We start from the raw sequence: 13,877 nt of genomic DNA, 5'->3' as shown, positions 1-13,877 counted from the left end.
CAGCAAACCAAGTTCATTTACCATTATCTGGCAGGGCTGAATGGTATGGAAGGCATCTTCTGCCAATTTTAAATAAATCAATTTAATTATAAAAATGAAAATGAAAACCAGATTAACATTTTCATTATATAAAAACTATACGCAAAATATTTGCCAAAATTGAAAATGAAATGAATTATTTCCTTTTCATTTTCATTGTCACTGTGACAATGCGTTTTCCCTGACAAATTGAAAAATAAAATGCAGTTGGTGATTTGACATTTCATTTTCACTGCAATCTCGAGGCAAAGCTGCCAATCTTAAAATGAAAAGGAAAAAGTGAATTTCATTTTCAATTTTGGCACATATTTTGGTAAAGATTTCTATAATGAAAATGTTAATCTGGTTTTCATTTTCATTTTTATAATTAAATTCATTTATTTAAAATTAGCAGAAAATGCCTTCCATAGAATGGGCAGGCGAACTCATGAATTATTATTGTTTTAATAGCTTCGTGGAAAAAAAAAGCTTCCCTAAAAAGTGCTGCATTATGAGCACTGGGTATTGAAATATGTATTCTTTTTTGAGTACTGGAGGCTTCTATACATTTCCAGACTTCCCAGAATTATGATAATGTGGTGAGCTCTGTGCAGATCTCTGGTGGCCCGTGGACATGCTGTTCCTGTTGTTTTTGCTTTTTTCAGTTTTTTTTTTTTATTCCAGCCCACTGGCGGATACACATGCACCTCTGACAGGAGGTGGGTGTAAAGATTTTCTGCATCCCCCGTTCATCCACACCTTCCCTTTCCTCATCAACGTTCAGACATAAATCTCTCTGGAACAGCTTCCTAACACCAAACCTACTAAACAATGCACAACTTCCTGAGCGACACCACATTACTTCCTTGTAATGCCTAATCGACACCACAGTCTGTCAGTTTGATGTTAGCCACCATGGTCATGTTTGTATCATTCAGATGGTGTTTTACTTTTAGTAAAACTATGAACTGGAAAAAAAAAAAAATTGTGCATTTGATGTAGTCCATATTAATCGCAGTGACAGATAAATAAATAAAATATCAACTCAATGTACTTTGTTCTCATTACACAGTGATTTGAGAAAGCAATCAAGTGCTCAGATGAACTTGACAGGTCACTTCATTCCTTCATCTGTCACCGTCAGGCTCAGGATTTTGTAGGTCAGTGAGTAAATGTTGGCATCAGCAATTAAACATTAATCGGGAATCATTGGCCTAGTGCTAATGCTTTTGTTTTGTGTGTTCTGGGTTCTTTCTGGGTCACTAGAATATTTTTATTTTAATAAATCTAAATTGCAGCTGTACCTAAATGGATCAGGAGTGGGGATACGTTTGTATTTTGATTTTTTTATGTTGCGTTTATTTTTATATTTTAGTTTTTATATATTATATTATATTATATTATATTATATTATATTATATTTATTATATTATATTATATTATATTATATTATATTATATTATATTATATTATATTATATTATATTATATTATATTATATTATATTATTGACATGCATTAATATGTATTGTTTCCAAATTCAAGATTTATCTATTTTTGTGATATATTATGTAAATGTTTTCAGAATATGTTTCTTTTTTAATATTTCCAGTTCTCTTCTGTTTAGTATAGTGTTTTAACTACATTTTGAATATCTAATTTTCTGATATCAATGTGGACTTTTTATATTGTATTTGCGCAGGTGTGCATGTCTGTTTGTTGAAATTGCGTCGTAATTTTTAGCTGGGCTAATTGCTTTTATTGAACTTCAACCACAGTTTTAAATTAGAAATTACGAGAAGCCCTTCATTACAGCTGTAGCGATTTGTCTTGTGTGAGAGGATGTTAAAAGTCAGTCCTGAGATGAAACAGTCTTTGTTATGACTTCATTCTCAGAGGGAACATCCAGCTCACAAATGTAGAGGGAAAAGTTTGAGCATAGCTTCAAAATTCCTATCTGATGCAGTCTGAATCTCTCTCTCTCTCTCTCTCTCTCTCTCTTTCCAGCTACCTCTGCTCACTTACTCGCTCGTTCTTTCTGTCTGGCCAGGCTTCGTGTAGAAAAATGTAGCACGGCTTTGACAGCTCTCCCTGATGGTTATTTTTGGATCCCAGGAGAAACTAGCACTAAATGTTGTAAGAGAGAGAGAGAGAGAGAGAGAGAGATGTACTGTGTAGACGCTCGAAGGATGTTCCTGCAACGCAGTTTGTGCTTGATGTTCCATTATCATCTGATTTTCCAGGAATCATTTTCAAGGAATGCTTTAAATTTATCTCAAAGTATGTGTGTGTCAGAGATACGGAAGCTGCTTTGAAACCAAAGCTTGCCAAGATTCAAGCTATTCATCATTTGAAGGAGATAAACGGTCAAACTACTGTTTGCAAAAACACTGAATCTATCTATCTATCTATCTATCTATCTATCTATCTATCTATGCTTTACAGTGGTACATGTTGGTATTCAAGCTTGTTCCTACAAAAGCTGCAGTACTGAGTTACTATACTTAGTTGTTGCTGGTGTCTCTACTTTTAGTTTGTTCCTCCTCAACACTGTTTTGTGTATGTCAGTTTGGGAGTGATGGAGGGAGAGAGAGAGCGAGAAAGAGAAATATCATTTGTGTTGCTTTGCTCATTAGTGTGTGTGTGTGTGTGTGTGTGTTTTCTCTTTGACAGCGTCATGTCACCGTGTCATGACCCCTTCCTCTTCTTCCTCCCTTTGCAGTGAATGTTTCTATCCACGTTCATCTCTCGGGTATTTCCCAAATCATCTGACTCGCGGCTATCAATATTTAATGAATTCATAGAGGAGCACTGATACTCTTATGGAGAAATATATGACAGAGAAACTGAAAGACTCGAGTACCATAGGCTACCCACAGTTCTTCCAAAAACAAGCTTATTATTAGTCATATAATCACTACAGTACTCTGATATAGACAAATCATTATTTGAATTTAAATAAATGTTGAGTGAAATAAAAATATTTAAAATAATTAAATATGAAAAACCTGTTGTTAAAAACAGTTAGTTGCCAAGGAAACATTTTATTGTTTAACTCAATTTGTTAAATACTAAAAAATAACTGTAATAATTAATAAAACTATAGACATATAGGGGCAAAAACAACAACAAAAACTACTAGAAATGACAAAAACACAACAAAACATAATACAACTTTGACCAAAATTGAAATGAAAACAGAAAATATATAAATTAAAACATACTATCTGAATAATCCTAAACATTGTTGGTTCATCAGCACATATACATTATATCTTACACATTTCAGGCAGAGCATATTATATCCTTGCTAAATTTTATGATATCTTTTCCATATGCCTAGATAAATTAAGCTATATGTTAGATAAATGAAGCTTTTACGTAACAGTTATGCAGGTCTCTAATTTCTTGACCTGACCTGCTGACACGAGGCACAGGGACAGTCATTAGCATGAATTGGGGTTAAATATCTTGCTTGGGACCACAATGACTAACCACCGACATCACATTTAAATACAGTTTAAGCATTTCAAATTATAAAATTTGTGTTATTCTGTGTGAACTGCACTGTAAAAAAAAATTCTGTAGTTTTTACAAAATAATTTTGGCAGCTGTGGTTGCCAGAATAATTTTGTAAAAAATACAGAAAAACTGTAAACACATTTACGGCCAAAACTTGTATATTTTACAGTATAAAACTGTAATTTACAAACAAGAAAATTTGAATGTAAACCAGCAAATTCAACAATGCACACTGCTATTAATATCTGTTTTGTACCTTTTACATACTGACAACCACCATAATAATGCAGGTGGTAAAAGAGAAAGCCACATGAAGAACCAAAGATCATCACAAGTAGCTTCGCCACAAGCAGAAGTATATACTAATATATAGAAGGTGCACAGAGTCATTCATGCAAACACAAAACACCATCATGGTAACACATATGATACTTAAATAATGCAATGAACTTTCATTAAACAACAGAAGATGTAACAAAGCCCAAATGTACATAACTGATAACAAAAACTATTAAAAAAAACATGATTATTTAAATAAAAATACTTGTGTCATGCAGGGAATTCTAGGAATATCAGTTTACAGTTTTTGACTGTAAATTATACATTGATTTGTTCTTTTTTACTGTAAAATTACATGAAATGTCTGGTTAGATCTTTTACAGTTTTTCCCTGTATATAGTACAGGAATTTACTGTTAACCTATTTTTTCCATAGCGTTTTTACAAAATTTTATAGTTAAAATACTGTAACTATACTGAGTAATGGTGATTTTTCTCTCTTTTCATGGCTCATATCCTTGAACAAATGTGTAATTATTAATTTCCAGATTTCACTGATGTATTCTGACTTTTTATGCTTACAACAAATAAATCTTAGGAAATTCAGGGTTTTGGGATTGACTTGGGATTTCTGAGAGGATTGTTGTTTACCAGTTAAGCATGGCAGAATTTATATTGTTTCCATGAACAAATATGAAGCAGCGCAACTGTTTTCAACATTGATTATACTAAGAAATGCTTCTTGAGCAGCAAATCAGGATTGTAGAATGATTTCTGAAGGATCATGTGACACTGATGCCTGGAGTAATGATGCTGAAAATTCAGATTTGCATCACAGGTGTAAATTACATTTTAAAATAATTAAAAATTTACATTTTACATTTTAAAATTTCACAATATTACTGTATTTTTTTAATTGAATAATCGCAGCCCTTGTGAGCATAAGAGACTTCTTTTAAAAAATGTTACAGACCTCAAACTTTTGAACAGAAGTGCACATATTTGATTGAATTTAATTCATTATTTCAAAAACTTTCAGCTGTTGCATCAAAGCAGGCCGCGTTGTTTCAGGTCTCTTAATGAGGCTGTAACCTGCCTGATTTCCAAGGAGTAAATTGCATCTCAGAAGGAAACAATCTCAGGCATCATTAGTTCACTAAACACGTGGATCAGTCTGCTAGATTTGAGGGTGAGATGAGTCACTCAGCTCCAGAATGGTCTGCAGTAACTTGCTCCTTCTCTGAAACAACTTTTCTTTTTCTGACAGAAGCAGAGATTTAAACTGAAAACGCTTTAATGATGGATTTGTTTCTTACACTGAAAAAAAATATACTAATTATTTTTAAGGTAAGTGGTTGCAAACAATTTATTTTAGCTACATTTAAATAAAAAAATGTTGAAAGTTAGTCAACTAAATTTAATGTAGCTAAAATAAACTGATTGCAACCACTTACCTTAAAACAATTTTCTAAATTCAATTAATCTTTTTTTTTTTCTGTGTATAAACACGCAGCATTTCACTTCACAAGATGTTAATGTATGTACTAAAGTGGTGTGGATTACTTGTAGATTATTGTGATGTTTTATCAGCTGTTTGGACTCTCATTCTGACGGCACCCATTCACTGCAGAGGATCCATCGATGAGCAAGTGATGTAATGCTACATTTTTCCAAATCTGTTCTGGTAGAGAAATAAACTACATATTAGATAACCTGTGGGCAGTGTTGGGAAGGTTACTTTGGAAATGTAATAGGTTACAGATTACAAGTTACCCTATCTAAAATGTTTTTAATTACTTTACTGAATTTCTAACAAATGTTTTCAACTGTTAATCATTTTGAAACATTTAAAGCAGGCAGGAATAACCTTACAGCACCCAACTCTAAATACTGTCAGACTTCTCAAAATCCTTTGTTATTTTAATTAAGATTGTAATAGTTTAATTTTAAAGCACAACCACCACAAAATCAGACTTCAGTTCCTCTTTTTACTTTGAGATCATTCTGAGGTTAAATACAGATTTAAAACCATAACAAGAAATAGTTTAGTAGCTATGATACTGTTTTCGAAATCAAATTTTTGCATAGCTATGCAGAGCCGATCCTCCCTATACGCAGAATACGCAAGCTGCGTAGGGCCCCCGAAACACCAGGGGGCCCCCTAGCTCTCAAAGATGTTTTAATTTTAGTTTCATTTTTGAATTTGGCCAGTGGTTATGAAAACATGAATGATTATTTATTATAATGCGGTGCGCTGTCACGCTCTCAACCTAAAAATCACTCAAATGATGTAACGTGAATGTCGTACAGTCTATTGACCAAGGCTTGAGACAAAAAAAAAAAAACGAGTTGAAAGATTTAGATTTAGATTTAGATTTAGTCATTTTGCAGATGCTTTTATCCAAAGCGACTTACAATTGGGGAATACATAAAGCGATTCATCTTGAAGAGGCAATCAGACAGACGAAGTGCTTGCAACACCAAGTCTCAGGCATTGTTCAAATAAATACAAACTACCAAAGGAAGGAATAAGTAAAGATAATTTTTTTTTTTTTATTAAATTTTTTTTAAGTTTAGGATGAAGTCAAGTGCTTTCGAAAGAGATGAGTTTTCAGTTGTTGCTTGAAGATTGACAGGGATCCAGCATTCCGGATAGGGGTGGGAAGATCGTTCCACCAGCCAGGAATGGTGAACGAGAATGTTCTGGAGAGTGATTTTGAGCCTCTCTGTGATGGTACCACGAGGCGTCGCTCACTAGCAGATCTCAGATTTCTGGAGGGGATGTAGTTTGTTAATAGAGAGTGCAAGTAAACGGGTACTGAGCCAGTGGTTGTTCTATATGCAAGCATCAGTGTCTTGAACTTGATGCGAGCCGCGACTGGTAGCCAGTGCAGGGAGATAAAGAGAGGTGTAACATGGGCTCTTTTGGGCTCGTTGAAGACCAGTCGTGCCGCTGCATTCTGAATCATTTGTAGAGGTTTGACTGTATTAGATGGAAGTCCAGCCAGAAGAGCATTGCAATAGTCCAGCCTAGAAATGACAAGGGCCTGGACAAGAAGTTGTGCAGCATGCTCTGTCAGAAAGGGCCTGATCTTTCTGATGTTATATAGTGCAAACCTGCAAGATCGAGCAGTCTTTGCAATGTGGTCTGTGAAGGTCAGCTGATCATCAAAGATTACACCAAGATTTCTGACTGAAGTTGATGGGGTTATTGTTGATGAACCTAACTGGATCGTGAAGTCATGCTGTAGAGTCGGAGTGGCAGGGAGGACAAGAAGCTCAGTCTTTGCCAGGTTGAGCTGCAGGTGATGTTCTTTCATCCATGCCGAGATGTCCGCCAGGCAACCTGAGGTCCTTGCAGCTACCGTTGGATCGTCTGGAGCTGTGTGTCATCAGCGTAGCAATGGTATGAGAATCCATGTGCCTGTATGATGGGACCCAGTGATGTAGTGTATGTGGAGAAGAGGAGGGGTCCAAGAACTGATCCCTGAGGAACCCCAGTGACCAGTGTATGTGCTTTTTTCATACATACCAGTGTATGTATGAAAGCGTATACCGAGCCGCGGAAGGGATACTGTTTCTCGAGCGCTTTCTGTGAGCGCGATTCGAGATGAATGTGTTTCATCCATTCTTTCTGCTTGGGACAGCCTACACTGTAACAGCATGGGACTGCCTACACTGGATGTTACATCGCTTGTAATGATTGTAACCCCCTTTGTAACCCCTTCGTTAACATTTCATAAGTAACTGTAATTTAACTACACATTTTTTATCAGTAACTGTAACTGATTACAATTACGTTTATTTTGTAATTAAATTACGTAATTCCGTTACATGTAACTAGTTACTCCCCAACACTGCCTGTGGGTGAGTATATTATTAGCAAAGTTTAATTTCTGGGTGAACTTTTTCTTTAAGACGTGCTGTTATTTCTCAGGCCACAACTTAAACCCCATGAGATCCAACTGGTCTGGTACAGTAAATCACCTCCAGTCTTGCATGCAGCTGTAAATTCTCTGTGTGATTGTTTGTCATGTGGGTTTGAAATCCCGCGGCCTGCGTTCAGTTCAGTTAGCGGGTCAGTGTTTCCTGCATATTCAGATCCAAGCCAGTGTGAGTTTACTAACCTCCTCTCCGGCACCCAGTGAATTCAAGACTTTCATCCAGGCTGGGAAATTGGCTGGACTCTCTGTTCTTCTAGCTTCAGTAATGCATCTAATCCTGGCTTTGGTTACCGCTGTAAACACTGAACAATTACTCTGGATGTATATTAACTGGGCTTTTATTCAAAGTCTTTTTATAGAAGTGCATCTTTTGAAGAAAAAAAAAATCACTTTCAGTTTTATTAGATTTCTTTAATTTTTGTTTGTTTAAAGTATGATTCATGTTCAACCTTCTGGAATTATAAATTCGGAACAGATTGAACAACGATTGAAAAGCATAAGCATGTTCTTTCAACTATGGTGTTAAGCCAAAAGCCAAAAGCTTATATAAAATTGTTCTGTTTTAGTTTGGAGATTTTATAAATATTTAGTTGCACCTTATAAAGATATTACATAATAAAGGCTCTAGCCAAGAACAATTGTCTCCTATTTAAACTCATCAGACATCTAAATCAAAATGACGTGTATACCTACTCAATCAGGTAACCGCCTCTGATTTGCCATTGCTGTACAAATTTCAACCAATGCAAAACAATTATCTAATCATTTGATGCAGCTTTGATGTCTTTTTTTATGCTGTTAATCACAGCAGCCATAATCATAACTTTATATTTTTTAAATTAATTTTGCAGTCAGTTTCATGGGTAAATGGGTGAGTAAATGAGGACAGAATTGTTATTTTTGGGTGAACTATCATCTTAACCAGCCGTTTTGATGAGTTTTTCCCTCTGTTGCATCTTGCATATGATATTTCTCCGCTGAATGCTGATTGATGTGCATGCAGGGCCAGCGAGGGAATGAGAGCTTCAGTGGAGGAAATCCTGCCACCATCTGAGTCCCAGTCACCCATGAGAAATGATTCCTGGCATGCTTGCTGGGACCAGAGGCTGGAGATATACGCTCATACTGCAATTACGAGATGTATGGAGCATGAACTGCCAGACTGATGCTGAAAATGGAGGGAAGGTATGAATGGATTAATGGGGAAAATGGCAGAATGTGAGGGAGGGAAAATGAGTTCTAGTGAGTTAAAGAAAATTATGCTTTTGCATACAGGTGTGTGTGTGTGTGTGTGTGTGTGTGTGTGATTGTTTGGAGCTCATTTGTGTTTGTGTACCTACTTAACCATATTTTAGAGACAAATTGTGTCCAAAATAAGCTAATACTGACAAAATTTTCAAAAGCTTGTGCATCTTGTGGGTAAATGATGCATAACACGTCAATAGACTTTTTTTTAAACATCAAGCTTGTATGTATAGTAAACATTATTATATTTTTTTAATCATGTCTCCCTTCACTAGTTCACTGAAAATTCTATAGTGTAAATGAATCTCAAACAGGCATCACATTTGTTTATATAACACATTTCATACACAAAGGTAAAAAAGGTTTACATAAGATTTAAAAGCAATCATAAAATAACCAAAACAATGTGTATTTTAAAAAGTTAAAATTGATTTAAAATGTTCTAAAAACATAAGAATACAAGAGAATTCCATGTAGTCTCTTAGTTAATATTCTCATGAAACTGCATACTTAATAATTATAAAATAATTTAAAAATACTATTTGAAATTATTCTAGATGGAGTTTAGCATGTCACACCACAGTGCAAGTCAACTTTCTTAAAGTATTCAGTCAATTAGCCTATTACCCATTTGTGTGTTTGTTTTAAATGTGCATGTCTGTCTGTATTTTCATGGCTTTCCTGAGATTTTCTCTTAATCTTTTCTTTTCTTTTCTTTTCTTTTTTTTTTAAACTAATTTGTTTCTGCTAGTTCCAGTGATTTAAATAGTGGAAACTACTTGTTTTTCTTCCCAAAACGCAGTTTGCCTTTAAACATATTAAAAACACCAGACAGACATACCACAGGGGGTCTTTAATGCTAAATGTGATTCCTAATTTGTCCTGTTTGTTTCACAAATGTTATGAAAGATGTCATGCTGCTACCAACTTAGAACAATGTAGCAAGTGCATAGCAACCCTGACCACCCAAAACACATTGTGGCACAGACAAGAACCACTCACTTTTACTTTTTTTCCCCCTCAGGAAGTGTAAAAATAGTTGCAACTTTTTTGTGAAATCTCCCTGATCTTCTGTTCTTCTTTCCTCCAGTGCCTCGCTCCTTCATCCTTCTCTCTTTCTCTCCGCACTGATGTGTGTCCACAGCCCACTCTTGAACCATCTGGAGGAGTGTGTGCGTGTGTGTGTTGAGGATGACAGGCGCTCTGACTCTTGCTGTGGGTCACTGTCAGAGAGGCAGCAGTTGTTACGCAGATTCTCCAGCCAGCTCATGCCTGTTTACTCATTTGATCAACATTCTTACTTTCTGATTCAAATTCTGAATATTAAAATCAGGCCTCAAAAAGTCATAACGTGTTTGTATGAATTATATGAAGTGCAACAATTTTAGGAGTCATTTACATTTCTAAAAATGAAGACCACTTATAATGTTAATCAGTAATTCATAATTTAGTTTTACATCAACATTTTGCACTCTTTCTCTGCCCCTTACATTTAAATTTACCTTTTTTGGCTGCTCTTCCTTTTAGAGTTCTACACAAATGCCCTTTTCACATGTGAAATGAGCAACCACGCTCTGCTGTCGGATCCAATATAGTGTTTAACTGCTCCATCCTTCAATAACAAGCTCTTTGCGAAGCCTGAAATTACACAGTGACGCTCGAACTGTTAAGGTCACACATGTGATTATTTCAGGGCTAAATTTAAAAGTACTCTTTTGTTTCAAAACATCAGGGAAAATTTGATAATGACCTCTTTAATCCTACTGTATTATATTTTATATACAAATTTCTAAGGCCTCTAAATGATCAACATGATCAAAATATTTCTGATAAACCTGACACACAATCTACTACATGCTTTTTGTCGTCTGATTGATAGTTTAGACTTTTTTTAGCAAGCCTTTTAGTATAACTGTATAAATGTGCATCTTCAGCTTGTGCTCCATGTGTCTTTTTACTGACTTCTATCAAATAAACATAAGAATAATATTGTTAGTAGTATTTCAAGATAAACACTGGACTGAAGGGACTTAGCTTTACATGATTATTCAGACATAATTGTTTAGAAAAATCAAATGAAAATGTTCAAATGCAGTCAAATATGATCATTCAGGCTTTTGAGGAACATCTATTTGTTCATCTCTCAATCATCATTGTTTTGCATTACATTTTTTCATAATAAAACTAAGCATTTAAATCTCATCTTACGACTAAGATATAGAGTGACAACTGATATTTATATCATTTTATGTAAGGTATCTGCTACTGTTATTAAGATCTCATTGACTTACATTACAAGCTATCAATATTTTATCCTGCTTTTTGTCTATATAAGTATCGGCATCTGCACCAAACTGCAAGTTTTGCTCAGTTTGGGCCTCTGAATAAAACCGAGCTGTTCTTCCCTCCATATTCTCATTATACTATATGAGCCATAAAAGCCTGATGTATCAAATATAATACTCAACAAAAATCACATATTCGTGCTTATATATATATATATATAAAATACATTCCCACAGTGAACCGAAAAAATAATCCATTCATTACCAAAGAATCTGTTCTGATCTGAAGTGAAATCAACTCTAACCTTTAATCCATAAATCAAACCACTTTGATTCATGACTGTTTGTGTTGCATCATGGTGTGTGTTTGGTGAGTGGAGTCACGGTCATTGTTCATGATTAGTGAGCTGAAACAAAGGTTTTGGAAACAGTCCATACATTAGTAAAGAGAGAGAGAGAGAGAGATCTCATAAACTCAGACAGGCTCCTGAAAAATATTACGCACAATTGAACAGGTTATGCTTTTTATATACACTAGTGTGATTGCCAAGAAAAAATATTTTGCATTTGACAGTGATAAATTACATTTAGTCTGATTGGTGCAGTGCAAGCTGAATATTTTGTCCATGTATGGGACAGTGTGACTGCAAAATCGACTGGGCTTTGAGATTCATATGAGACTTCATTTGATTTAAAATGGATACAAAGACATAAAACAAAAAAAACTAAAAATGTTTCTGTTGCTCCAGGTGCACAACATCTCCAGAAGAAAGAGAAAACGATCTGAGGAAATTGTATGGTTTTTGTCCCAAACCAGCTATATTGTATTATTTATTTATTTATTAAATCGTGTGGATTTTCTTTTTTTTTTTTTTTTTTCAGTGAGCATTCAATTGTTTTTGTTTTTTATAAGAAACGTCTCGGTTACGTATGTAACCCTCGTTCCCTGAAGGAGGGAAAGGAGATGTCACCTTAGAGAGACCAATCCACTTCGAGTGTAACTAAACAAGCCAGTGCACATTGGCATGCTATGATTGCATCCAGCTGTCGCTGATCACAGTGCAGTGTTAATTTTGGCAGGCATTTTTGATTTAGTCTTAGCTAGGCCGTTTCTCAATACTAAGTACGTCCTCGGTAGTTCGGACTTCGCAAGTTCGACTCTGGAGTGCGGAAGGACACAAGTCCGGTAATTCTGCAAATGGAACAGCAGCGTACTTGATAACATCAGTCAGCTCGCCTAAGTTATCTACACTGTATTACAATACGAATACGATATTAAACACCACTGCCTCTTTTTGTTTTCATGCAGGGCCTAAAACAAACTTTTTGCCACACCAGCCAATGGCCGGTGGCGTGATAAAATTTACCGGCCAAAAAAAATTGTTTTACCGGCCATGAAACTCTTTTTGCAAAAACAGGCAGTTATTACTACAATGACTAAACATATTTACAATGTTTTTCATTTGTCCTGCTACTGGTGTCTCTATTAAATGCATTGTTCCTTAGTTTTACCCATTAATTTTAGCCATTCATTATAGTATAATTTAAAGCCATTATTTTTAACATTTAATAGGCTCTGAAATATATAACAACTTTTAATTTGAGTGATTTTAAACTATAAATTGTATAAACTATAAAGATTAATCTTTATTCAAGCTAGAAAAGTTAACCAGCGACTAAAACAGTCCAATGATTTCTCTTTTTCTTTTGTTCTTTGATTTACATCAATGACAGACTTCAGCAGGTTTCACTTTAAATCAGTGCTGTCTCTTTAAAACCGGATGCACATGACAAGGATCTGACACATATCCGATTTTCTCCCAACTCTTTACTGTCCTTTAAGACTTTATAACTCATTTAAAACTACGTTTACGAGGTAACTCGCCAAAACCGCGTATTTTGACATAATTGTGTGTGTGTTTTCGTCCGCTGAAGCGCTACTGGTGCGCTGTCTGAAGTAGAGGTCTGCATTCCCGCGGATTTCTTGCGGGATTAAATTCCTGAATAAAACGGTCGGTAACTCTGGTGCAATTTGAACGGGAGCGGGAGGTCTAACAATATACCGTTCCCGACGTCTTTTCAGAACAGCATATCTGCACTTTATTCAAGCACCGGTACAGCCTGCACCCCACTGTTGTGCACGCGCGGCATCGTGCACGCATGAACCAGTGCTTCGTTTTATTTGCGAGGTCTGTGCCAGCATGTGCATAACGATGCTCAGAGCAGGCTAGCCTACCAGTGGTGAATATACGGCCCGCAGACAGAACAGTTGTCCATGAGTGACAGAGCAGAATAAAGATGGAGAAATGTGTGGATGCGCTGTCCTTAAAGAATGCAACTCGGTTTTGTTTAAATTTTGCTTACCCACACAGCAAAAGGACTCCGCGGTGGATCCGCCGCGGAGGTATCGCGGCTTCCGGAACGTATCCGCAAAACGGACCCGTATCGGCGTCCACTTGCGCGCAGTGACGGATCCGCAACGAAGGAAATATAAAATTGATGTTTAAATTTATGGAAAGTTATAGGTTATATCCTATTCTGTTTTTAAGTAGCCTACGTTGGCAAGGCTACTCTACATTCATTTTG

General features: G+C 35.7%; 1 protein-coding gene across 1 annotated transcript in view; it reads left to right on the top strand.

Moving 5' to 3' along the window:
- The first annotated feature begins 1,014 nt into the window (after positions 1 to 1,014).
- The window catches only part of trim35-27 (tripartite motif containing 35-27), a 58,585-nt gene continuing 45,722 nt past the window's right edge, over positions 1,015 to 13,877 (top strand). The window contains exons 1-2 of the mRNA XM_058797276.1: positions 1,015 to 1,178; positions 8,765 to 8,946. The gene's annotated coding sequence lies outside the window, so the exon portion shown is untranslated. The remainder of the gene's footprint in view (positions 1,179 to 8,764; positions 8,947 to 13,877) is intronic.

This window comes from Onychostoma macrolepis, chromosome 14, assembly GCF_012432095.1.
Source record: "Onychostoma macrolepis isolate SWU-2019 chromosome 14, ASM1243209v1, whole genome shotgun sequence".
Lineage (NCBI taxonomy): Eukaryota > Metazoa > Chordata > Actinopteri > Cypriniformes > Cyprinidae > Onychostoma > Onychostoma macrolepis.
Note: the sequence above shows the minus strand (reverse complement) of the source record. Positions and strands in the feature narration are given on the sequence as shown.